Raw genomic sequence first — 27,282 nt, forward strand, 5'->3', positions numbered from 1 at the left:
GATTATGGCGAAAGACAGTACATCACAATAACAGAAAAACTATTAGACAACTTGTGATGAGATCAAAGAGTTGAAGGAGAAGGTAAAGGGGAACATGTCACTTATACAAGCCAAAGAAATAATTTGGAATGATATTATCCAGCAAGTAAAGGCTATTTGGGATTATATGTTGATAGTAGCAGAAGAGAAAATCATTGTCAGTGACCTAGAAAGCATCATTGTTTCCCATAAAGAAAAAACACAACAACATGCCCAGCTAGCAAAGAAGATGATTGATTTTCTTAATTCCAAATCATCTCAAGAATTAAGAACTATGAAAGTTGAAGATAGAACAGAGTTGGTGTTAGAAATAAATAAAATGGTGCAAAATAATTTATACAAGAAAACAACAGAGGCCAAGCTTGGTGAGATCAAAGAATCTGTCCTGAAATTTAATACAAATTTTGATAAAAGGATGAGGGCAGGATTTCCCTCATGTTGGGATCAACAAGGAAATTTGCTTCCATGGGAGACTTATGAGACTTTGTTGGTAGAAGAAAAGAGTAATATTGGTTCTTCTCATGAGAAAACAACAGTTCTTAAAGGGTCAACTATTGTCAATTACCTTCACAAATATTTTCAGCTATTATGGTTAATTAAAACCATTTTTATAGAGAGACCATCTTACAGTCAGATCACTAATTTTAGGATGGCTCATACGAGGTTTTTCAAATGTCCAAGTTTAGACTTGACAGTATGCAAAAGGTGCAGAGCATGGATATTTCCAACAGCAGTAGCAGCAACAGAAGTTGGATCTTCTACAAGCAAGCATGCATAGGGATCACAAGTTATCCAGTGAAAAATGACCACCTGTTTTATTTTATGAAATATTCGAAGACATTGTATTTGTAATACTGACACAATTTTGTTGTTAATTTATAAAAGTTTGAGTCCTCAGAAGGACCGAATAGTACTTAAAGTATTTTTTAAGGTAGTTTTAGAATTTTGCGACAGCTAACAGTTTTTATAACTGCCACCAATGTAATGTAAATACAAAGGAGACTTTGGAGAACCATTTGGGGTTCCAATTTTTTTTACTTCAAAAGTGAAATTTTCTGTGTAATGTTTCTATCATTTGGATATTAACTAAATCTTTTTTGGGGTGATTCCAAGAACTCTTTGAAATTGATATGTATTCTTGTTCATTGTAGGTCATTTATTGTTATTTCTTCTCTCGAAAAGAGTAATGAAGTTGCTATTTATTTTGAATAATACAAATTTACTAAACTTATAGTACCTATAATCACTGAATTAAATAAACTTAATGCATGCTCCTCTTTTCTACAAGATCATTTTTATGTCTTTCATATTTTCTGCTAAGGTCTAAGATAAAATATTCTACAGTAAGTAGCCTTATGTTTTGGTCCTTTTATCATTTCCTTCCATCACCCTCCTACAACTTTGAATAATTTTCATTACCAGTGAGGTCATCTTGAAAAGTGTTTTTATCCCAAAAGGCTTCCTTCACATTACCTGTGAAACACACTTTTGAACTACCATAATGGACAACAAATAAAATTCACTATCTTTTTGCATGAATGTCCTAGGCATTGACCTATACTCAGTCGGGGGTTGTCTCTAGCGTTACAACATATTTTGGCATCGTTGTCGGGGAACAGAGAATGAAGTTATTTTTCCATGGGTTTCTTTTGAAAACCATTTCTTTGTTTGGTGAGAACAGAAAGTGTGTTGGATGAGATTTCTCACCAAGAGTGAGTAAAGATAATAGTCTTGGATCCTAGAAGGCAACACACGAGGTCATATACCTCACAACAAAACAACTCAGTTCTATCTGATCTTGAAAAATTAGTTTCTTGAAGGGTTTGGAGAGAAAAATATCTACTGAATCCAAGTCCCACTTTGTCAGCCCCTGGTACTAGTTCTTTGTCACAATCCCCCAGAGTTCATCATCCAAAAGAAATCATTAAAAATTTGGATTTTTCTGAAGGCATCTTGATTTCCCCTCAAGCCATCTTTCCTAAGCCTACTCTTGAAGAGAGGTCCTTTGAGTTTGTTTCCTTTTCTTTTCCAATTATTTTAGAAGTTGAAGAAACAAAAACAGTTGATTTTTCTACTTCATACCAGTTGTCCCTGCAATTTCTCAACCAGTTCCCATATATGTGGTTCAACCTCTTCCTTTTTTATTTCAGGCAGGAAACCTATTTGCTCCCCTCCAAAATAAAAACATGGCAATTTTGGGTTGTCTTTTGTATTGATATTCTCCTTTGAATCTTCCCCAGCCCATGAATGTTATGCCTTAGGATAATTTGAAGTTACTACCAGGATTCACAACAGAGGATGAGATAAAAACATAAAAACATGTGGCAACTTTCTGTGCTTTTGCAGAAAATTTGAATGTGGAATATTTGAATGGTGTTATGAGGTTGTTTGTACAATCATTGGCTAGAGAAAAAATAAAATGGTTCAAGACCCTCCCAGCTAATTCAATCAATACCTGGGAGGAATTGGAGAATTCCTTTATACAAAGATGGGGAGAAAAGAAAGACTATGGATATTTCTTGACTGAGTTTAATGAAATAAAAAGGAAACCAAATGGAGTGGTTGATTTCATCAAAAGGTTCAATAAACTATACAATAGTCTTCCTATAGAAATAAAACCACCTCCTATTGGTGCAAAAATGGTGTTTTCAGGGGCAGTCGAGTCAGATCTTGGTTCTACTTTAAGGGAAAGATGGTCTCCTACTTTAGATCAAATTCAAACTAGTGCATTGGAGATTGAAACCAATTTATTTGCAGCAGGGAAAATCAAACAAAAGGAGGAACCAGTAAAAAAAAATAAGGGAAAGGAAGAAGCAAGGCCTGTTAATCAGCCTAAAGATTTACATGAGAAAAAAACTAGATGATATGACAAAAGTCATCAGAAATATGTCTAAAAAATTAGGGAAGTTGGAGCTTGACATTAAAAACATATTCAACAAGCACAGAATAGAAATTTTAATCCTCGATTTAGGAGACGACCATTACAGATTATGCAGAGGGAGAAGGAAGATGATCAGGTTCAACATCCTTTGTACATCGAAGATGAACAAGAAGAAGCAGCGGAAGAGACTCTCAGATTGCAGGAAAATCAATATTCTACTCTATCAGAGGAAGAAGAAGAAATGATGAATGATGAGGATTTAAATCTTGAGCCTCAAATTGCATTAGATGATGAAGAGATTGATGAATATTGTAAGAAGTTTACAGACTTAATGCAGGTAGAGTTGCACAAGAAGTATGACCTCAGATCAAGGAGGAGGTCGAGGATTCAGGATCATGTAGAAGACCAATCAAAATAGAAAGTCCAACAATCTGTGCCAAAAATGGATGAAAAGGGGAAGCATCCTTTGAGAACAGTTCCATTTCAACAAGGAGAAACTTCTAGAAGCCAACAAATTTAGGTGAAATGGGAGAAACAGGTCCAGCAACCTATAATAAGTCAAAAAAATCTGCAAAAAGAGAATCTAGCAGAGGAGGAGTAGTCTAAAGTATCAAAGGAGGCTCATTCTTTCAATATTTAGAAAGAATTAAAGAAGGTAAAAATACATATTCCACTGAATGAGTTAGTGAAACAATCTACTTACAAAAAGAATATTTCAAATTTTATCAATTTATCTCAAACCAATGATGCAACAGATACAATCAACAGGGAAAATTTTAAGAACCCCCCCAAATTTACATGTATAATAAATGGGTGAATCTCCATGGTATATAGGAAAAATGGAAGGCGATTTTATCAGTCATATGATATGTATATATAATTTTTGGAGAATCTCTCACCAGGCATGGCGAATATTTTACTCAGTTATAAAATCTTGTGTTTATTGAATACACAAGTGAAATCATTGCATTTCTTTAAAATACCTTTTGAAATCAAAATTACCGAAATTACATATCAATAACCTAGTGGGTTTAGGATAAAATTCACCCATTCCATTCACAGAAAGCATGAGAAAAAACCTAATACTATATATAAAACCAAGAAGAATTCAAATTCATCACTTCTAGGGACCTCGTAACCACCCTGCCAATACACAAGTATGTTCCTATTTGCAATTAGAAAAATTACCCAAAGTACAATCTGTTTACTCCAGCATATGTTGGAAAGTTATAGAAGGATGACTAGTGCAATCAATCCATTCCTTTTAGCCCTGGATTTGTTTCAGTTTAAAACAGAAGTATACAAATATACTTGTCCAATGTCTATGCTTTAACCATTCACCTTAAGATGTTTTTACAATATAATTTCCTAAGTCTATTTAATATCTTCATTATCATAAAAACCAACCTATATCCATCTTAACTCCACATCTACCACTCTTAGGGGGATGAAATCTATTTATCCCTCTGAGCACTTGGTAGACCCAGAATTAAGATGGATCTAAGATGATAGAATTTCCCCTTTAAATAGTCTATGCTCACATGACTACCATGGTATTACCATGCATCAATACCATGGGTTATCATAAACCTGGAGCTTAAAAATTACTATTAGTAATTTATAAAAATTAATAAAATTAATAGTTGATTTTTATTTTAATCAAGCTAAAACGTTTAACATACATTAAATTACAACATCCATTTTTACTCTTGATCGGATCAAATATTTTTTCACTCTATGCTAGTTTGCATATCATGATATTTGATATCTCTCGAGGATTAGTAGATCCAGAGTAAAGATGGATCTATGCTGGTTTAATTCCCCATTTAAATAGGCTACATTCCAAGTGAATACCATGGGTCAATACCATGTGCCATTTTGGTGAATACCATGGGTCAATACCATGTGCCATTTTTATTTTTATTAATACTAATATGAGGGTTAATAATGTTTTTTTGCATGGTATTAATAACAATCTAGTCCATGGTATTTGTCCCATAGTATTTTGCCCATAGGTTTCACCTAAATATAACACATTTTTTGAGTGTTCGTAAATATAATGTGACTTATGGAGTAAATATAAAAAAAAAATGTTTTATTTGTTTACCATACCTCTCGTTTATTTATATTTTTATTAATTTACCATACCTCTTTTACAAATATGGTATTTGGCCCATAGGATTCACTTAAATAAAACATTTTTATTGAGCCTTCATAAATAGAACGAGGGTTATGGACTAAATATAAAAAGAGGTTTTATTTATTTACCATGCGTCTAGTTTATTTATATTTTTATTTATTTACCATACCTTTTGAGTAAGTATAAAAAGACGTTTTATTTATTACCATACCTCCACTTTACTTATATTTTTATTTGTTTACACCATTGCATGTATATAAGGTGACTTATGGAGTAAATATAAAAAATGTTTTATTTATTTACCATACCTTTCATTTATTTATATTTTTATTAATTTACCATACCTCTTTTATAAATATGGTATTTGGGCCTTTGGCCCATAGGATTCACTTAAATAAAACCTATTCTTGAAAATGGGCGAATGGAAGGTTGTAACTCCTAATTTCAAGGGCTAAATTTACCTTTTTACCCTCTCCCTTAAAATAAGGTGGGCTATTTGAGGTGATTTGTAAAAATGTACTATGATACAAAATATTTGCCCACTAAAAATTTAAAACCCCTTAATTTCGCCAAAGGGCGAACATTCGCCCCTAAAATTTTCTATGACAATCAATTTGCAGGAGGAGAGGCCAGTAGTGATTTTTGGCCCCCATGTGGAGGAACAAGAATCTTCAACCCCTCCTTTTAATATATCTCTCCTAATACATACTTTTATCCTTCATAATTGTATGTTGGATTCAGGGGCTTCTCACAATTTAATGCCTCTCTTTATGATGAAGCAACTAAATCTCCAAATCACCAAACCATACAAGGATTTATATTCCTTCGACTCCAAAAAATTCAAGTGTGTTGGGATTATTAAATACCTTGTGGTCTCTCTGGCTAAAATTCCATCCACAAGTATTATGATGGGTGTGGTAGTGGTAGATATTCCAGCTTGATTTGGAATGTTGCTTTCAAGATATTGGGGAGCTAAACTAGGAGGAGTACTAAAGTTGGACTTTACTTATCCCATCATTCTTGTCTTCAGTGGAGAAGAAAGAAGAATATATAGAGAGTCAAGGTTTGTAAGTACTATCACGAAGGAAGGTTCGAGTAATTCTCCTATTTATATCCATCGAAAATACGATTTTTCTTGTTTTATGTTGCAAGTACCTAAGGAAATGGTTGAATATACAAAGGTGCAGGCTTCTTCAGCGATCTAGAACAAAGAAGAAATAGTAAGTGGAGTTTGGAAGTTATATTTTGATGGAGCATATTCAAAGGAAGGGAATGGTTCAGGGGTTCTTCTGCTTTCCCCAAAAGGTGAGATCATTCCTCTTTCTTATAAATTGGAATTTGATTCTACTAATAATATAACGAAATATGAGGCTCTAATTCTTTATCTGCAAGATTCTAAGAATATGAAGATAGAATTAATTTATGTCTTTGGATATTCTGAGTTAAATGTGAAACATATCAAAGGGAAATTCCAGACAAAGAACCCAAAGTTTTAGAGCCTACCGGAATGAAGTTTGGGACCTAGTGGATAATTTCTTTTTAGCTTTCAACATTCAGTTTCTGCCAAGGGAAGGAAATAGATTGGTTAATTCAATTGCAGTGGAAGATAGCACCTTCAAACCTCCAAAAAATCCTAAGTTGAGGTATGAAGTTGAGGTTCAAAACAGACCTTCAATACCAAACAATGTTAAATATTGGCAGGTATTTGAAGATGATGAACAAATCAAAAGGTTCTTGGAAGTGGTAGGTGAATTTTCTAATTCAAAAATTGATCAAGAAGCAGAAGCTAAAGATAATGCAGAGCAAGGAATTAAAGATGAACCACATTGGAAGAATTCCATGGCTAGCCAAAAAATTGTTCAATTGAAGGGTAATGTGATTCCCAAAGGTCTGGTACCCCTGGAAAAATTGTTTGATACAAATGATGTTCCAGTAACTGTCAATAAGCAGAGTTGGGAGGATAATGTTGAAGATTGTAACCTTGGAACTGAACAAAGGCCCAAACTTGTGAAGCTGGAAAAAGGTATTTCTAAAGATTATAAGCACATATATGTGGATCTATTCAAAAAATATATTGATGTTTTTGCATGGTCTTATGAAGACCTCAAGACTTATGACACAGACATCATACAACATAAGATTCCTTTGAAGCAAGGGGTCAAACCATATAAACATAATTTAAGACAAATTAACTCCCAGATTTTTCCTTCAATAGAAAAGGAAGTGAAGAAATTATTGCAGGTGAAAATAATTGTTCCTTTGAGGTACTCAGATTGGGTTGCTAATTTAGTACCAATGAGGAAGAAAATGGAGAGATTAGGTTATGCATAGATTTCAGAAATTTTAATAGAGCCTCACTGAAGGACAATCACCCCCTTTCAAAGATGGATCACATCCTACATAAAGTGATAGGATCTTCCATATTATTCATGATTGATGGCTTTTCAGGTTATAATCAAATTGCAGTGCACCCAGATGACCAAAAGATAGCAGCTTTCACAACTCCATGGAGGAATTTTATGTATGCAAAAATCCCATTCGAGTCGATGAATGTTGGGGCAACCTTTCATAGGGCTATAGATATAGCCTTTGTGGGAGAAAAGGATATATTTGTGGTTATTTATTTATATTACATTACAGTGTTTTCCAGATCCGATGAAGAACATTTGAAACACCTACAACTGACTTTTGAGAAGTGTAGGAAATATGGGTTATCTTTAAATCTGAAAAAGTCTCATTTTGCTTTGAGAGAAGGTAAGTTGTTTGGGCATATTGTATCCAAGGAGGGGGTAAAAATTGACCCAAAATGATTAGAACCAATCAATAATATAGATCTTCCTAGAAATAAAAAAGAAATTCAAGTTTTCTTGGGGAGAATTAATTTTCTCAAGAGATTTAGTCCCAATTATGTGGAGGTTGTTAAAAAAATTACTGATATGCTGAAGAAGGATGCAAAAGCTAAATGGACCCCAGCAGTCAAAGACTCTTTTGCTAGAATTAAAAAGGCTTTTGGTGAAGCACTTTTTTTGGTAAGTCCTGATTACTATAAACCTTTCCAATTGTTTTCTTTTGCTTCACCTTCTACTGTTGCAGTTGTTCTTTTACAGAGAAATCAGGACAATAAGGAGAAACCAATAGCATTTTTCAGTAAAGTATTAAGAGATGATGACTTGAAGTATAACATTTTGGAGAAACATGCCTATGCTTTAGTTAAAGTCTTGAAGGCTTTCAAAACATATGTTCTGCAATGTTAGTTCATTGTATATGTACCAAACTCAATTATGAAAGATGTGATAAAACAAGGTGACAATGAAGGAAGAAGGGGAAAGTGGATAGCCAAGATTTAGGAGTATGACATGGAAATTAAGCCAACGAAGTTAATAAAGGGACAAGGATTAACAAATATTTTAACATAAGAAAATTACCATGCGATGGGAATTAATTTGCTTGCAGAAATTTCAGAATCAAAATCAGATGATGAAAAAGGTAAAGAGAAGGAACCAAATAACATAATTCAATACAAATATCTATGTTTCGATCGGTATAAAAATATTTTTCATTATTTATCATTTTCTAGTTGCACAAATTCCTTATACATAAGAAAATACAAAGCCCTAATATTGAAAGCTCAAAAGTATGTGATAACAAATGGTCAGTTATATTGGAAAGATCTTGTTGGTGTTTTGCTACTTTGTCTAATAGAGGGGGAAACAATTGAAATTTTTAATGAGTATCATGGATGTGCATGTGGAGGACATTATAATTGGAAGGTAACAACACATAAAATTTTGAAGGTTGGTTTTATTGGCCTACTTTGTTTTTAGATGTTTACAAGCTAGTTAGGAGTTGTAAAAAGTGCCAACTTTTTGCTGAGAATAAAAAGTTAGCACCATTGTCGTTAATTCTTGTGTTTGTTGAGGAGCCTTTCAAGTAGTGGGGAATGGATTTCATAGGGGATATAAATCCACCTTCTATGGACAACACAATTGGATATTAACAATCATTGATTATTTTACGAAATGGGTGGAAGCAATTCCAACCCGGAAGGAAACCGATACAGTGGTGATCAAGTTCCTGGAAGAAAATATTTTTGCAAGGTTTGGCTGTCCTAAGAAATTGGTTACAGATAATGCCAAAGTATTCAAACCTGCAAAAATAATTAATTTTTATTAGAATTACAATGTTATTCTTTCTCATTCTACCTGTTAGTGTCGGTATCTTCATCCATCCATCAGAGATCAGATCCTCTTGTTGAATTACATATTAGGTGTCTCGCTCAGTCAACTGCATTCCATTAGGAGTATGGATCATCTGACAGTAGTGGCTTGCTGTACAGTTTCCCTCATGTCATTTACATGTTGGCTCATGTTTATTCATAAAAAATTGTATACAGTCACCTTTTTGTCTTAAAGATTGCAAAAGTTTTTTCTATGGTTTCATTGTCATTTAGGTCTAGGGTTTCATCAAAAAATGTGTTAAAGTGTCCAATAATTACCAGCAGGCCATGAGGAGGTTGTAACATCAATAAATTTCATCACCAAGTGTTGTAAAAAAATCATGAAAATTTTGTTTCCCGCATTGTAAATTTCTTCACCTGCACCCTGGTTTCTTTCCTTAGCCCCAGAAGCTTCAACACCTGCAAGACAAGCAAAGCAGAGGTTATTTTGTTCATCCTAAAGCCCAAATACCGTGAAAAAGTCCAAAAAACAGAGTTCAAAATAAATTCATTTTAAAAACATTGTAAAAGTGGGTCTGATGAGCCAAAAGTTTAAAAGTTTTTTTGTTTATAAGCCATTTTATCATTTGAAGAGTTCATTTACAAAGGAGAAGCAAGGCAAAGTGATTTTGTTGAGCAAGAGAGAAAATTGGGTGAAAATTGCTCCTAGTGACTGGCGCGGTGCACTGGGAAGGAGGCCTGGTGCATACATCCGGCACGGCGCACTGCGCCTCAAACTAAAGTTTAAATTTGCATAGACGCGGCGCACATACTGGGCGTGGCGCATTGGGTATGCTGCACGGCGCACATAGCTAGGAAGCCTGAAAATTGCCAAATTCGCTCCAAAATCGCCCAAAATGCATGCATTACCATCGATACAAGTAGGTTGAACTTCTCTCATGGTTTTTCATCCAAGATTGATGGTTGTTGATGGTGCTTGATGAATGGTGAAGTGTGTTAAGGAAAGCAAACCCTATCCCTTCAAAGTTGTCAAAGGAGATTGTTGCTAGGGTTTTGTGTTGGTCATTTTACTACCAAGTATCCCCCCACCTCATCACTCCCTAGTTCCATACTCCCCTTGCTTCCCTTATTTCCCAAGTTTACATACCCCTTAATTCACTAATCATATACCCCTATTCCTATTTCCTAAAACCCAAATATAAACCACAAAATTCCCTAAACCCTAATTGTTTTCCCAAAATCTAAATATCATTCCCTAAAACCCCCTCATTCCCTCAAAAGCCCTACAAACAATCTACCCAACCTCTCATACACAGTTCTTCCACATTCCCTCCACAGCCCCTCATACAAACATACCTTTGGCAGCAAAAACCTAATCACCATAAATCTCATCAAGAAACCTCACACATTAGCAAGCATTGGGAGTCTTGGCTTGAAAGAGTCAACATTCATCTTGAGAAGTTGTTGGCGAAGGAAAACAAGGACAAGGACATGCTCAGGCACATGAAAAACCATTATTGGGCACGAACTCATGTGTGCAAAGCGAGGATCAAAATCCTGAAGGCAAGACTAAAGAGGGCACTAAAACGACACAAAAGGCACAATAGGCTCTGAATCTTGGCCGAAGATTCTTTGGCTGAGAATGATACTTGATGATGGACCTTCAGTCCAAATTTCAGCAAATTTGGAGAAAATTTTGTCAATTTTGAATTTTTTGGCTTCAAAACAGATTTTTCTGCCCAACGCGTAGCGCCACTTGGCGCACGCTTATAATTGGGAGATCCTCTGGAGGAAAACTTTGCATTTTTGGATTTTTTTATGAAAATTTATGCATTCTCATGAATTACCTAAGGATTTCATCAAGTTCTGGGTTGCCTAAAGGGTCAAAAACACACAAAAAATGACCTTTCTGCCACCTTTTGCACCCACAGGAAGCAGTGTTGGGAGATTGGATTTTTGCAGTGGAAAAGGGATACCAAATCTAAAAATTCCACTTGGGTTGGAAAATAGACAGGCAGGGCTTTCCAACGAGCTATCATGAGCTCAATTTGGACTTCGGGAAGGCCCTCAAAATTAGACTAAAAATTGTGCTACACATACAGATTTCACGCGTAGCGCATAGGGAAATTTGGCCTATTTTTCACTCAGCAGCTCAGAATTTCGCCTAGTTTTGACTAGTTTCACTTTTTCATGTAACTCTTGATTTATCTTGATGTAAATTCATGAATTTGATGTAATTTTGGCACATTTTTACTCATCCATGTAGATTCATTCACTAAAAAGTGAAAAGATAGTGAATGAATCAGTTTCCTTTTATATAGAGGCAAGTTGTTTCATTGCCTATTTTTCAGTTCCTTGTTTAGATATGGTTGAAACAGCTCCTAGAATGATGAGCTCGACTAATAGAGGCATCAGAAGAAGTTAGGATTGTCTATATCATGTAATTTCTCAGTCATTTTCAGGGTTGGACTCTTGAGAAAGCCTTGAGCTTCATTGTACATTCATTTTCAGTATTTTGGCTAAGGAATTGAGACCAGGATTTGCAGCACTCTTTGGGATTCCTGTGGAAATTTGTCTTGGTACAGTGCTTCTCTTTGTGATTGTGAATTGGTTTATGTGATTGCATTATCTATCTTATTTCTTCTGAACTAAAAAAACAAGAGTGTAAGTAGAATTCATTGAAAGTGCAATGCTCTACTTGAAGTTCGCTTTAGTTGTTTGATGTTTTCAGCTATTTGGGGAGGATTCATGATTGCTCTTGCCCTCTTCAACACCTCACCTATCTTTTCATTCCATCTCACTAAAATTTAAGTGCCAAAACAATTTCCTACCTTGCCCCATCGATATCTCTGCAGAACTTAGCCTCAATCCCCGCACCCCAAAATGTGCCTTTCCCTCTAAGCCAGCAAAACTTTATTTTATTCAATCAAACTCTCTTGCACATATACCTAGGCTAAAATCAGAAGATATTTTAGTCATCTCAAGCCCCATAGGTCATCATTTGCTGAGATTGACTCAGAGAGAGCCCTCTCCTGACCTGGTAGGGCTAGCTACCAGGTTGAGCGTGGTTTGATGTTGGCCCTGGATCCTACCTTTTCAGCTTGAGGTAAATCTAGGCACTAACATAGTGGTGACCATACTAGGGAAGAAAATTTTTTTGTTTGCTTTGTAAACTACAGACAGAGCCTGAAGTTAGCCAGGTAGCCTTCGAAATGCTCTTGCTTTGCATTTGCGAAAGTAGATGAATGTTGCTTCAGTCAATCTCTAGTCTAGTTTATGAATTGAACATCTAGTTTCCTCAGTAAAATATAATCAACTTCACATCTGATTGCTGATGGTGGACAATGATCAGACACCGCAAGGCTGAAATCATTCACCTGGTGACTCTAAATCAGTTTCGAGATCAGATCCAAGAACTCCACTAGATGCACCTGACCAGCAAAAACATGAAAGGACAATATGGAAAGGCTAGGTATTCAAGTTGGAATTTCATCCAGGACATTTTGTTCTTTGTTATAAATTATTTCTTCTCTTTTTCCAAGAATGTCAAGAAGGCTTTGCAAAGTATCTTGTATTTGAGAAAAGATCCTCGGCCTGCATTTCATTCCTTCCCTTTGAAGCTTGCGAATACCAAAGATTTACATGCCTTTGAGCTTGATCAAGATCCTTTTCCCGAATCTTGTGATGATCATCTTCGAATTGATGAACCTCAAGAGACCAAAACTAATTCTATACCTTCTATACATACCCCACTACCTTGTAAAATTCCAGATCAATACAAACCTTTGATTTTACCTTCTATATCCCATGCTTTCCCTAAAGATCATGACCTATATCTACTAAGATTTGATGGTGAATGCGACAATATCACTGCTGAGAGACATGTATTGAATTTTGAGTACTTTCTTGACCTTTTTGAAGTTGATGAAGAAGATGTCAGTATTAGGATTTTTTCTCTTTCATTGCAAGGCAAAGTCAAGAGTTGGTTCAAAACCCTGCTTGATGCGAGCATCTTAGATCTCCAGCAGTTTGTCAAAGTTTTCCTCGACAGGTGGGTGGTCAGACATAACCCTTTCTTGATTATAGAAGAGTATAACCAGCTAAAAAGATTGCCAGGGGAGACAGTATAACGTTTTCAGCCAGATTTAACCAAGTTTATTATTCGATGCCTGTTAATATAAGACCTCCTCTTGGATCCACTCTCTTACACTACCCGCTTGCCTTTGATCCGGAAATGGAGTTCCAGCTGAGAGAAAGGAACTTGGAAACACTTGAAGAGATGCAAAATAGTGCAGTAGATGTAGAAGCTCATTTGCTGATGTGAAGGGCAAAGTTGAAGGAAGAAGAGATGAAAAACATAGATCCAGAGGAATCGACATCTCTAGAGGTAAAGCTCGACATTTTGGTAAGTGCATTGGAAGAGATGATGCAAAGGATGATCACAAGGAATGATTATGATGTTCAAGCCCATGGCTCGCTGATTAAAGAAGAACAAGTTGCCAATCCAAAACATCTTCTTTCTTATCCTAGTTGTCATAGATCTGATAATGATTGTTTTATAGATCATCTTAGAGAAGAGAGATCTGTTGATATGACATGTATGATTGATGATGTGTTTTATACTGATGATTTGCCTCAGTTTGATCAGTATGATGATGATTGTGTTCTCCAAACATAAGCTAATCTTTCAGACAGAGCAGTAGCTAGTTTGTGGAAGGAGGAAGTTCATTTTCAGCAGCTCGAATACAGTGATCAACCGATGCATATCAGCTATGACAGTGACGAGGAAAGTGCAACAAATTTTGAAGTAAGTGAAGGATCTTTGCCTTTTTGTTTTGCTTCATTTCAGTTCATCAGAGACAACTTTCATGCAATCAGAAATCAATTGTCGACAAGTTTTGATTTGGATCATCTTGAGGACAATGAAAACATTGTTCAAGACTTCTCATATCCAGATTTGCAGCCCCCGAATGCCATTGATTGTCAAGTTGCAGATGAGGACTTGGAAGCTGACACGTATGATCAAATGATACAAGATGATTCCCTACCATTTTGTTTTGAGTCATTTCAATTTTTGAAGGGTAAATTGCATAGTATATCTTCAAATGAGTAGCCTGTAGGAAATCATGTAATCTCATTGAAACCAATAGAAAATGGGTTGCAGCAGTCTTTTCAATTTTTTCATGATCCAATAGATGATGTGTTGGATGATGTCTGCAGTCAAAGTCCTTCTCCATTGACTACATGTGAGCTTGAAATGTGTGCTAATATAAACTTGATCCGGTAGTTGGTTTCTTTGTCATTTTTAGCAGGAGTCTCGTCACAAAGTTCAGATCAAAGTTTGAATTCATGGTATGAAGAGAAGAGAAGTAATCCATTGGATGAGCTAAATCCCAATGTGCATGAACTTTGAGATCCTTATGCAGTGTTTTTGGAGGCAGTAGAGAATCCATATTATTCAACGGATATGTTCATAAGTTTCCATGGGAGTTGTCTTTTATTATTTCTCTCTTGTTGTTCATAAGCAAGCACTTGCGGAGAATTCAAACAGCAGCCAAAATGCTTACTTGATTGCATTGGTTGTTTCATTTCACTTGATCAGGTGATGAATGAAACTATTAGAGTAGGTTTTGATGAATAAGATCTACTTTGAGCATCATTTCTAGTTTGTCAGTTGTGTTTAAGTATCGAGTCAGTTGAGTGAGAGCCAGTTTGTGTCGTCGAGTCATCAGTTTTCAGTCATGCATTTCAGCTTGAGTTTTTGACTCCGTAGCCCAATGGACAAAGTCACTGCCTACTTTCCCAGAGATCTGTAGTTCTTGGCACCTCCAAGGAGCTACCATCCCCATTGGAGCCAATGTTAGTGTCGGTATCTTCATCCCTCCGTCAGAGATCAGATCCTCTTGTTGCATTGCATATTAGGTGTCTCGCTCAGTCAGTTGCATTCCATTAGGAGCATGGATCATCTGACAGTATTGGTTTGTTGTATAGTTTCACTCATGTCATTTACCTGTTGGCTCATGTTTATTCATCAAAAATTGTATACAGTCACCTTTTTGTCTTAAAGATTGTAGAAGTCTTTTCTAAGGTTTCATTGTCAGTTAGGTCTAGGGTTTCATTAGGGTTTCGTCAAAAAATGTGTTAAAGTGTCCAATAATTACCAGCAGGCCATGAGGAGGTTGTAACATCAATAAATTTCATCACCAAGTGTTCTAAAATGTGTTTTTTCCTCAAAACTCTGTTTTGAGGAAAAAAACAGAGTATCTAGCCTTTATTGTAAAAAATCATGAAAATTTTGTTTCCCGCATTGTAAATTTCTTCACCTGCACCCTGGTTTCTTTCCTTAGCCCCAGAAGCTTCAACACCTGCAAGACAAGCAAAGCAGAGGTTATTTTGTTCATCCCAAAGCCCAAATGCAGTGAAAAAGTCCAAAAAACAGAGTTCAAAATAAAGTCATTTTAAAAACATTGTAAAAGTGGGTCTGATGAGCCAAAAATTTAAACGCTTTTTGTTTATAAGCCATTTTATCATTTGAAGAGTTCATTTGCAAAGGAGAAGCAAGGCAAAGTGATTTTGTTGAGAAAGAGAGAAAATTGGGTGAAAATCGCTCCTAGTGACTAGTGCGGTGCACTGGGCAGGAGGCGCGGCGCATACATTCGGCGCGGCGCACTAGGCCTCAAACTGCAGTTCAAATTTTCACAGGCGCGACGCATTGGGTATGTTGTGCGGTGCACACAGCTAGGAAGCCCGAAAATTGTCAAATTCACTCCAAAATCACCCAAAACGCATGCATTGCCATCAATACAAGTAGGTTGAACTTCTCTCATGGTTTTTCATCCAAGATTGATGGTTGTTGATAGTGCTTGATGAATGGTGAAGTGTGTTAAGGAAAGCAAACCCTATCCCTTCAAAGTTGTCAAAGGAGATTGCTGCTAGGGTTTTGTGTTGGTCATTTTACTACCAAGTATCCCCCCACCCCATCACTCCCTAGTTCCATACTCCCCTTGCTTCCCTTATTTCCCAAGTTTACATACCCCTTAATTCACTAATCATATACCCCTATTCCTATTTCCTAAAACCCAAATACAAACCACAAAATTCCCTAAACCCTAATTGTTTTCCCAAAATCTAAATATCATTCCCTAAAACCCCCTCATTCCCTCAAAAGCCCTACAAACAATCTACCCAACCTCTCATACACAGTTCTTCCACATTCCCTCCATATACCCTCATACAAACATACCTTTGGCAGCAAAAACCTAATCACCATAAATCTCATCAAGAAACCTCACACATTAGCAAGCATCAGGAGTCTTGGCTTGAAAGAGTCAACATTCATCTTGAGAAGCTGTTGGCGAAGGCAAACAAGGACAAGGACATGCTCAGGCACATGAAAAACCATTATTGGGCACGAACTCATGTTTGCAAAGCGAGGATCAAAATCTTGAAGGCAAGACTAAGGAGGGCACTAAAACGACGCAAAAGGCATAATAGGCTCCGAATCTTGGCCGAAGCTTCTTTGGCTAAGCATGATACTTGATGATGGACCTTCAGTCCAAATTTCAGCAAATTTGGAGAAAATTTTGTCAATTTTGAATTTTTTGGCTTCAAAACAGATTTTTCTGCCCAACGCGTAGCGCCACTTGGCATGCGCTTATAATTGGGACATCCTCTGGAGGAAAACTTTACATTTCTGGATTTGTTATGAAAATCTATGCATTCTCATGAATCAACTAAGGATTTCATCAAGTTCTGGGTTGCCTAAAGGGTCAAATACACACAAAAAATGACCTTTCTGCCACCTTTTGCATCCACAGGAAGCAGTGCTGGGAGATTGGATTTTTGGAGGGGCAAATGGACACCAAATCTAGAAATTCCACTTGGGTTGGAAATTAGACAGGTAGGGATTTCCAACGAGCTATCATGAGCTCAATTTGGACTTCAGGAAGGCCCTCAAAATTAGCCTCAAATTTGTGCTACGCATACAGATTTCAGGCGCGATGCATAGGGAAATTTGGCCTATTTTTCACTCAGCAGCTCAGAATTTCACCTAGTTTTGACTAGTTTCACTTTTTCACGTAACTCTTGATTTATCTTGATGTAAATTCGTGACTTTGATTTAATTTTGGCACATTTTTACTCATCCATGTAGATTCATTCACTAAAAAGTGAAAAGATAGTGAATGAATCAGTTTCCTTTTATATAGAGGCAAGTTGTTTCATTGCCTATTTTTCAGTTCCTTGTTTAGATATGGTTGAAACAGCTCCTAGAATGATGAGCTCGACTAATAGAGGCATCGGAAGAAGTTAGGCTTGTTTATATCATGTAATTTCTCAGTCATTTTTAGGGTTGGACTCTTGAGAAAGCCTTGAGCTTCATTGTACATTCATTTTCAGTATTTTGGCTAAGGAATTGAGACCAGGATTTGCAGCACTCTGGGATTCCTGTGGAAATTTGTCTTGGTACAGTGCTTCTGTTTGTGATTGTGAATTTTTTTATGTGATTGCATTATCTATCTTATTTCTTCTGAACTAAAAAAACAAGAGTGTAAGTAGAATTCATTGAAAGTGCAATGTTCTACTTGAAGTTCACTTTAGTTGTTTGATGTTTTCAGCTATTTAGGGAGGATTCATGATTGCTCTTGCCCTCTTCAACACCTCACCTATCTTTTCCTTCCATCTCACTAAAATTTAAGTGCCAAAACAATTGCCTACCTTGCCCCATCGATATCTCTGCAGAACTTAGCCTCAATCCCCGCACCCCAAAATGTGCCTTTCCCTCTGAGCCAGCAAAAATTTATTTTATTCAATCAAACTCTCTTGCACATATACCTAGCTTAAAATCAGAAGATATTTTAGTCATCTCAAGCCCCATAGGTCATCATTTGCTGAGATTGACTCGGAGAGAGCCCTCTCCTAACCTGGTAGGGCTAGCTACCAGGCTGAGCGTGGTTTGATGTTGGCCTTAGATCCTACCTTTTCAGCCTAAGGTAAATCTAGGCACTAACACTACCAGCTATTATCCTCATGGAAATGTGTTGGCAAAGTCTTCAAACAAAGCTCTAGTAAGGATACTCAAGAAAATAATTGCAGAGAATAAGAAGAATTGGGATTCTCAGCTAAAGTTTGTCTTATGGGCAAACAAAGTGACTACCGAAAAACACATATTTCATTAAAATTGGAAAAAAATTATTACAAAGATATCATTACAATTGATTTTTTGGTTATTTTGAAATTCTAGATCAATTATTTAGTTCGAATTTAATGAGATATGGGTTAAAAGGTCCACTGGTAAGTCACCGTTTGAATTAGTGTATGGAACAACGATTATTTTTCCTAGTCAGCTAACTAATCCACTAGTTTGACTCATTCAAGATGTTGAGGAGGAACCCAATGCATTAACTTGAAGGATTAACCATATAGTAGAATTGAATTAGAATAGAGAGAAGGTGATTGAAAATCTAATGAGCTATCAAGAAAAGATGAAACTTATTTTTGACAGAAAGTCCAATGAGATAATATTTCGGCCTGGAAACCGTGCCTTGAGATGGGATATTAGATGATCCAAAATGGATCTAGTAATAGAATTCTAAGTCTAAAAATATTCCTCACAGAGGAAAATGAAAGTCAAAGGATGCTCTTGGGAATAGTCTCATTGCATAGATCTCTTCATTCTGAATCTAATGCAATTTGAATGGGTTAAAACAAAATTCGGATGAAGAAGTTATTGTAAAAAGAAGTTTGCCCATTATCCTTAGAAAAGGAGGCAATTTCTTCTAAATGGGACTTAAGGGATCCTTAAAGGAATTGTATCGCAATGATAAAGGGCGAAGTAGCGGGCCTTAAGAATCCCTGATTGCGATCTTCGACATATCGCATCAGAGGTAGGCTGCCATGCGATATCAGAACCTGGGCGAGCCAATAGAGTGATTGCGACGAAGTGGATCGGTGATCAGTGATATATATATCACATCAGAGTACTCCATGGGATGTGGTATAGGCCTCGAGCCATTGCGATTGTGATATGCGATGGCGCAGATCAGTGATAGCGCTGATGCGAGAGGGGTGATAGCGATACGCTGATGCGATGGGGCCGATAGCGATATGTGATGCGTTGATATCGGTGATCGACGATCGGCGATCGGTGGATCCCCAATATAAAGGGCCGTTGACATATGCAATTGTGATTTTCGATCAGGGCGCGGACCCGATAGGTTTATAAGAGTGATTTCATATAATTTGAAATCCAGATTTACGATATTTCTTTGTATTTTCTTGTGTATTGGGTTTTTGGCCATACGCAATGTGATTGCAATATGCGATAGAATGACGAACCTGAGAGGATTATAGGGGTGATTCTAGAAAATTTGAGTTCCGATATAAGGCGTTTTGTTGGGATTTCTATGTATTCCTGTGTATTCCTTTGTATTTTCGTTATGAATGAAATATGCGTTATTTCGCAGATTTTGTTCTAGAAGAAAGGTCGCTTGTGTCTTTTCTTTGTAATGGCTCCCATTCACCTGTGCCACATTATAAGCGGGTGTTTCTGTAACAAGAATGCGTTATGAAGCACGCAGAGCTAGAGGGCCAGACGTAGAGCCACAGAGCCAAAGAGCCAGAGCATCGGGTGCAGAGCCACAGAGGAATGACTCCTCATGATTGCACACTAAGGAACAGATGGAAGCCACAGAGTCAGAGGATTCTTCAAAGGCCATAGAGCCAAGTGAAGAAGCTAGTTTTTCCCTTTAGGGAGCTCACAGCTGAGCAAAGAGCCGAGAGCCATAGAGCCGTAAAGCCAGTGAGCCACCAGAGGTTGGAGGCTTGGTAGAGGTTGAAGCCACCAGAGGTTGGGAGGCCAGAGCCGCAGTTCCTCAAAAGCTTGAACACAGTAGAGTTGCAGAGTGCAGAAGGCCAGAGAGCCGTAGAGCTGAGGATTCGCAGAGTGCCACTAGAGGTTGGGAGGATAGTGAAAGAGCCACTAGAGGTTGGAGGCTTAACAAAGGCAGAGTCACTAGAGGTTGAAGGCAGAGCCTCAAAGCCATGGAGCTGTAATGAAGTTGTAGAACAACAAAGAGATCATGATCAAGCTATTGCTGGTGTCTGATGTGTGCTGAAGACAGAAGAAGGAATTCCAGAGACAGTAAAAGAATTTTGAGGGAGTTAGTGCAAGCCAGGAGCTCAAGATAGCCCGGAGTGCTGATTGAAAGAATCTAGTCCAGAGAATCCTAGATCTGTCTGCAGAGTATGGACAGCCACCGGGATAAGATGGTATTCTAAACCCATAGGTTCAGTTGTAAACCAATGGAGTTGAGTGTGGAACTTGTAAAAGAAGTTTACCATAATCCCAAAGAGCCTAGTTGAGTTGATTAGATCTCACGAAGATTTAGCCTAAGAGGTTTGGGTGAAATCCTAATTATATTGTTGTTATGTGTGTTGGTTATTATTTGCATTATTTGTTGTTATATGTTTTTATATCAGTTTAAGAAAATTAACTTAAAGCACTTAACAATTAAAGGAAAACACAAGCATACACCTACTTCAAGTTATTTTAATTCCGCATTTGTCAATATAAGCCTAGATCTTGGGAATATATAAGCTTTGGAGTGGGAGAGGTTCTTGTAAGCATGACAAGAAGCCTTTAGTGCCCCATTTCAGATCAGGTGGTATCAGAGCATCAGGTTGATTAACCCCACCTTCAAAGAAGGTTATATTAGAGTTGGTTATATCAGAGTAAGTTATACCAGAGTAGGTTGTATCATGAAGCAAGTTGTATCATGATGCAAGTGGTATCAGATCAGAATGCTTGATTGACAGAGCAATCTGTATTCTTGTTTGACTTGAAACGTGTTCAAATAGTCAAATTCTTCTGTTTGATTTTTTGTAAGATGACTGTTGTTTGAGTTGCAAAGGTTCAGGGAAAGCTATTTATAAGCTAAGTCCAGGAGAGGACAAGAAGGAAGAAGGTCTAAAGGCATTCTTCTTATCCCAAAGGACCTCAGAGCAATCCTTGAAGCATAAGAGGTTTGTTGCAAAATATTGCTTGAATAAGCTCTTTGTTAATCTTGTTTGAAGTTCTTTTGTTCATTATGATAAGGACAACTTCTACAAGTGACTCCTCAAATTCTTCTTTCTTCACAAGATTCTTTGATGAAGACATGAAGCAAGACTTGTTCACCATGATGGATATGGTGAGAGAAATGTATGAGGATGGAAGGAAGAGCATCATACTTAGAGAGCAGTTGAATTCCATGAAGGAAGAGAAGCAGTTGCTTTCTGACAAATTGCAGGAAATGGAGAGGCAACTTCATATTGCAAATATGAACCTGAAAAGGATGCATGAGTTGGAGACATGGATCCTTGTTTCCAAAGAAGCCTTGGTCAAGTATCATCTTGAAGAAGAGGTAAAAAATTCTTGTTTGTCTTCAAATTCTTCTAAGAATGTTTATGTTGGTTCTTTTGAAAAACATACCAGAGGCATAGGTTCCAAGTTAATGTCCAAGATGGGCTATGAAGGAAAAGGCTTGGGAAAACATGCATAGGGTATTTTTGAGCCAATAATGGTTGAGGAAAGGCCTAAGTATTTGGGTCTTGGCTATGGACAATCTTATGGAGAAAGTTCCAAAGTGTAGAAATTTTGAATAATATGACACATATTCATAGAGATTATCCTGATTATACACTTATAAGTGGAACATGCATAATACATAACCTCCTCTACGTTGATCATCAATTTACAGAAGCAGAAACATTCACAGGCGCACATAGAAGCATCAATCACACATATCAACACAATATTTTCCCGGGGAAAGCATCTCGCTAAAAACCCCAACTATCTGTATATTATAGTGATTGAATCATGTAACAATACATAGTACAATACTCCTCACAAGTACTCAGTACTATCTCTACATGCTACACACAACACAGCTCAGATCTGATCTCCAAATCTCCCCCGCTGCTTGCTTGCCTCCACAGCTCAAGAATGAATGAGAATGGTTTACCAAACTCGTATTTAACCTCCAAAGAATCATTCACACTGGGAAAGACGTGAGCAGAGGCTATAATACTTGGTATTGGCCAATTCATTGGCATACTCAATCCCTTTGATTGTGCAAATCATCATGCACAACTATAGTCACAACTGATAGCAATCTGATCCTCTAACACATGTCCCTGCTGAACTGAACATGCACTGAGTTAACTGATATATTCTATAGTTGCATTATGAGTTAATAAGTAGTTTAACAACTCATCATTAGTCTATTTGCAGTTAGACTAATTACAACTAGTTTAACCAAGTCAAACTGAATACAACTCCATAAACTCTACAATCAACTCCACCAAACTCAATTGATTGAGTTCTAAGTGAAGTCATGCATGCAACAACTCAACTGACCCAAAAAGAAAGTGTACTTCCTTCTGACAGCTGCATGTGCCACATTTGTAGCTCAAACTGAAGTGCTCCAAGAGAATAAGATCAAGTTTATAGTCCAAATATTATTATGAGACAATAATATTTGACTTTTCTATTTTTGACAGCCAGTCTAAAAATAGACTTTGATCACTCTTGCTGTGATCACTTCTACTGTGATCACTCCTGCTGTGATCACTCCTGCTGTGGTCACTCCTGTTGTGATCATCCCTGATGTGGTCACTCCTGCTGTGATCATCCCTGCTGGGATCCAAAAATAGAACTTGCGCCATAATTTACCTGTGGACCCACTTAGTGAAGGCGACTCCTTTCCACTAAGCTCCATCATCTTGTTGCATTCTCAACAAGCATTTCTTGTTGCACACTTTTCAACACAAAGCTGCCATGAAGACAATTGAAATAGTTCCAAGAAGGAGTTTCATTTCAGGTCTTCTACCCCAAAAGTGTAAAGATTGTATTCATGGGGAATGCAATAGCTTGAAACATCATTTTCAGGAAGAAGATCTTCATAAGCATGCACTTGAACCAGAGAGTTATGGAAACTCTGAAACCATTGAAGAGGTTGATGGTGTTCCAAAGGGAGCTACTTCTTCATTCAATTCATGTCCTCATGAAGGCAATAAAGGTGTAAGAGAAAGGTATAAATCTTGTTCTAATCATATTCCTTTTGATTATGTAAAGCATGATAAATTTCCATATAAGTATGGGAAAATAATTGCATGTTCCTTCTGTGGTTTGGATAACCATAATGTTTCTATATGTTGGAAGAGAATGGCCACATGCAGGAAACTTTTGAAGGAATGGAAGCAAGAAGCCAAAGGTCCACTGGACAAGGCAAATCATGTTGTCAAGAGGATGCACATGTGTTGCACTTACTGCTATAAGCAAGGACATATTGCTGCAAAATGTTGGAATCTGAATCCAACAATGCTTCCACAAAACTTGAAGAAGGTGGAAAGAGAAAATGGCAGGAATGGAAAGAAAGTTTCCATAAATTATGTGTTTCAAGATGATTCACATGTTGTTGTTGATGTGCAGACAAATGAAGGACCTTTGAAATGGATTGGTAAGAAATGGTTAGAGTTCTTATCCAATTAAAGTTGCATGTCTTTTGATGCGAAAAGAAATGTATCACATATATTTACATTTCTTTGTTAATGGAATGCAAGTTGCAGGGTTTTACCAGGAAGGTGAATGGAAAAGTTGAGTAGGAGACTCACTTTATTGCTACAACATTATATTCATTTCAGCTTCGAAAGTACAGTGTGCTTAAGTGAAAGTTGAAGGATGAAACATTATAACTCATTTCAGCTTCGAAAGTACAATGTACTTAAGCGAAAGTTGAAGGATGAAATGCATGCATGAGAATGATGTGCATGAACATAGGGATGTTAATGATTTCCTTATATTTGAACATGTATGTGTAATTAACTTGAAGGGTTGATTGCTTTGTTTTTAAACATGCATGTAATGTAATATTGACTTGGAAAAAGTTGATTTGGTCTCCAAGATGGAGATAATGATGAAGTGTTTCATCTTTGAAAAAGAATCCTAAAGTTCTTTTTCTACATGCTTGACTTGAAGGGTCAATTATTTTAAAGGCATGTTTTGTTGGCTTGTTATCTAGTCAATCATTTGTATGCAGATGTAAGGACATGGAGGTGTTCACAAGATGTGAAATCTATTTCTTTTGATGAAGCAAGAGTTTAGGCCATCCAGTTGTTGTCTGTAATCCTATTGTTGTTAACATTTGTTGTTGACAGTATGTCAAACAGGTACAAATGAAAATTTTGTGAAGCAGATGTAACTTCACATTGGTTTGAGCCACCTTGGATCAATGATCAAGGTAGAGAAGTTCAAACTACCTTCTGTGACCTTCTCAGCAGGAGTTCTGTAGGAAGTCAAGGAGGAAGACAGTTCTTCCTAGGAGGACAAGTACATCCAGGAAGGGAGTGTTCAAAGGCTTTGGTTCAGAGGCACTATGCAAGGCAAGTGTATGGAGGCTAAAAGAAGAGGGTGACATACTTTCAATTACTGTTCAGATCAGTATATCAATATTTTGGAGTCCAAAAGCTTTTTAGTGGGAAGGTGTGATCCAAAATGGATATAGTAATAGACTTCTAAGTCTAAAAATATTCCTCAAAAAGGAAAATGAAAGTCAAAGGATGCTCTTGGGAATAGTCTCATTGCATAGATCTCTTCATTCTGAATCTAATGTAATTTGAATGGGCTAAAACGGACTTCGGATGAAGAAGTTATTGTAAAAAGAAGTTTTCCCATTATCCCTAGAAAAGGAGGCAATTTCTTCTAAATGGGACTTAAGGTCTCCTTAAAGGAATCGCATCGCAATGATAAAGGGCAAAGCAGCAGGCCTTAAGAATCCCTGATTGCAATCTCTGACATATCGCATTGGAGGTAGGCTGCCATGCGATATCGAAACCCGGGCGAGCTGATAGAGTAATTGCGATGAAGCAGATCGACGATCGATGATATATATATCGCATCGAAGCAGTCCATGGGATGTGGTATAGGCCTTAGGCTGTTGCGATTGTGATATGTGATGGCACCAATCAGCAATAGCGCTGATGCGAGGGGGCTGATAGCGATACGCCGATGCAATGGGGTCGATAGCGATATGCGATGTGCTGATATCGACAATTGACGATTAGTGGATCCCCAATATAAAGGGCCGTTGACATATACGATTACGATTTACGATTAGGGCGTGAACCTGATAGGTTTATAAGCGCGATTTCATATCATTTGAAATCCAAATTTACGGGATTTCTTTGTATTTTCCCGTGTATTGGGGTTTTGGCCAACGTAATGCGATTACGATATGCGATAGAATGACAGACCCGAGAGGATTATAGGGGTGATTCTATAAAATTTGAGTTTTGATATAAGGCGTTTTGTTGGGATTTCCATGTATTCCTATGTATTCCTTTGTATTTCCGTTACGAATGAAATATGCGTTATTTCGCATATTTTGTTCTAGAAGAAAGGCCACTTGTGTCTTTTCTTTGTAACGGCTCCCATTCACCTGTGCCACGCTATAAGCAGGCGTTTCTGTAACAGGAATGTGTTATGAAGCATGCAGAGCCATAGGGCCAGATGCAGAGCCATAGAGCTAGAGAGCCAGAGGGTCGGACGCAGACCCACAGAGGAATGATTCCTCATGATTGCACTTAGAGGAACGAATGGAAGCCGCAGAGTTGGAGGATTCTTCAAAGGCCAAAGAGCCAAGTGAAGAAGCTAGTTTTTCCCTTCAGGGAGCTCACAGCTAAGCAAAGTGCTGAGAGCCATAGAGTTGTAAAGCTAGCGAGCCACCAGAGGTTGGAGGCTTGGTAGAGGCCGAAGCCACCAGAGGTTGGGAGGTCAGAGCTGCAGTTCCTCAGAAGCTTGAGCGCAGCAGAGTTGCAGAGCGCAGAAGGCCAGAGAGCTGTAGAGTTGAGGATTTGTAGAGTGCCACTAGAGGTTGGGAGGATAGCGAAAGAGCCACCAGAGGTTGGAGGCTTAACAAAGGCAGAGTCACCAGAGGTTGGAGGCAGAGCCTCAAAGCCAAAGAGCTCAAAGCAGACTTCTAAGAGTCATGTAGCTGTAATGAAGTTGCAGAACAACAAAGAGATCAAATTATCAAGTTGTTGTTGGTGTCTAATGTGTGCTGAAGACAGAAGAAGGAATTTCAGAGAAAGTAAAAGAATTCTGAGGGAGTTGGTGCAAGCCAGGAGCTCAAGATAGCCTAGAGCGCTAATTGAATGAATCTAGTCCAGAGAAGCCTAGATCTGTTTGCAAAGTATGGACAGCCAGCAGGATAAGATGGTATTCTAAACCCATAGGTTCAGTTGTAAACCAATGGAGTTGAGAGTGGAGCTTGTAAAAGAAGTTTACCATAATCCCAAAGAGCCTAGATGAGTTGACTAGAGCTCACGGAGATGTAGCCCAAGAGGTTCGGGTGAACTCCTAATTATATTGCTGTTATGTGTGTTGGTTATTATTTGCATTATTTGTTGTTATATGTTTTTATATCAGTTTAAGCAAATCAACTTAAAGCACTTAATAGTTAAAGGCAAACACAAGCATACACCTACTTCAAGTTCTTTTAATTCTGCATTTGTCAATATCAGCCTTGATCTTGGGAATATATAAGCTTTGGAGTGGGAGAGTGTTGGGTCCCTATAATACTAGTGATTACCCCATTACTATTGTAGTTATACCCCTTATTTATGTTGTTGTGCCCCTATTACCCCCATATTGTTATTTATGTGCCCCATAGAATTCCTCTATTGTTATTTTTGTGGCTTTATATTATTATTGTTAGGTCGGCTGGATTATATTGTGACTCCTTAGACTCCTATATATAGAAAGGAGGTTTTTTCATTTGTATCATCCAAGAATTGTTCATTTATGTAATGTAAAGGAGGTTGCCCCCTCGAAGAGGCTGAATTCTAAGGCATTGATCTATATTTTCTATCTTTCCTTGAGCTGGTTTCATAACAGAGAGGTTATTGTAAGCATGACAAGAAGCCTTTAGTGCCCTATTTCAGATCATTAGAAGAGAAGATAAAGGAAAGCATGGAAAATTTGATCCTTTGTGGTTTGGAACTTTCAAA

Source organism: Pinus tabuliformis, chromosome J (assembly GCF_031772625.1).
Source record: "Pinus tabuliformis cultivar Carrire ecotype Pingquan chromosome J, CPIR1, whole genome shotgun sequence".
Classification (NCBI taxonomy): Eukaryota; Viridiplantae; Streptophyta; class Pinopsida; order Pinales; family Pinaceae; genus Pinus; species Pinus tabuliformis.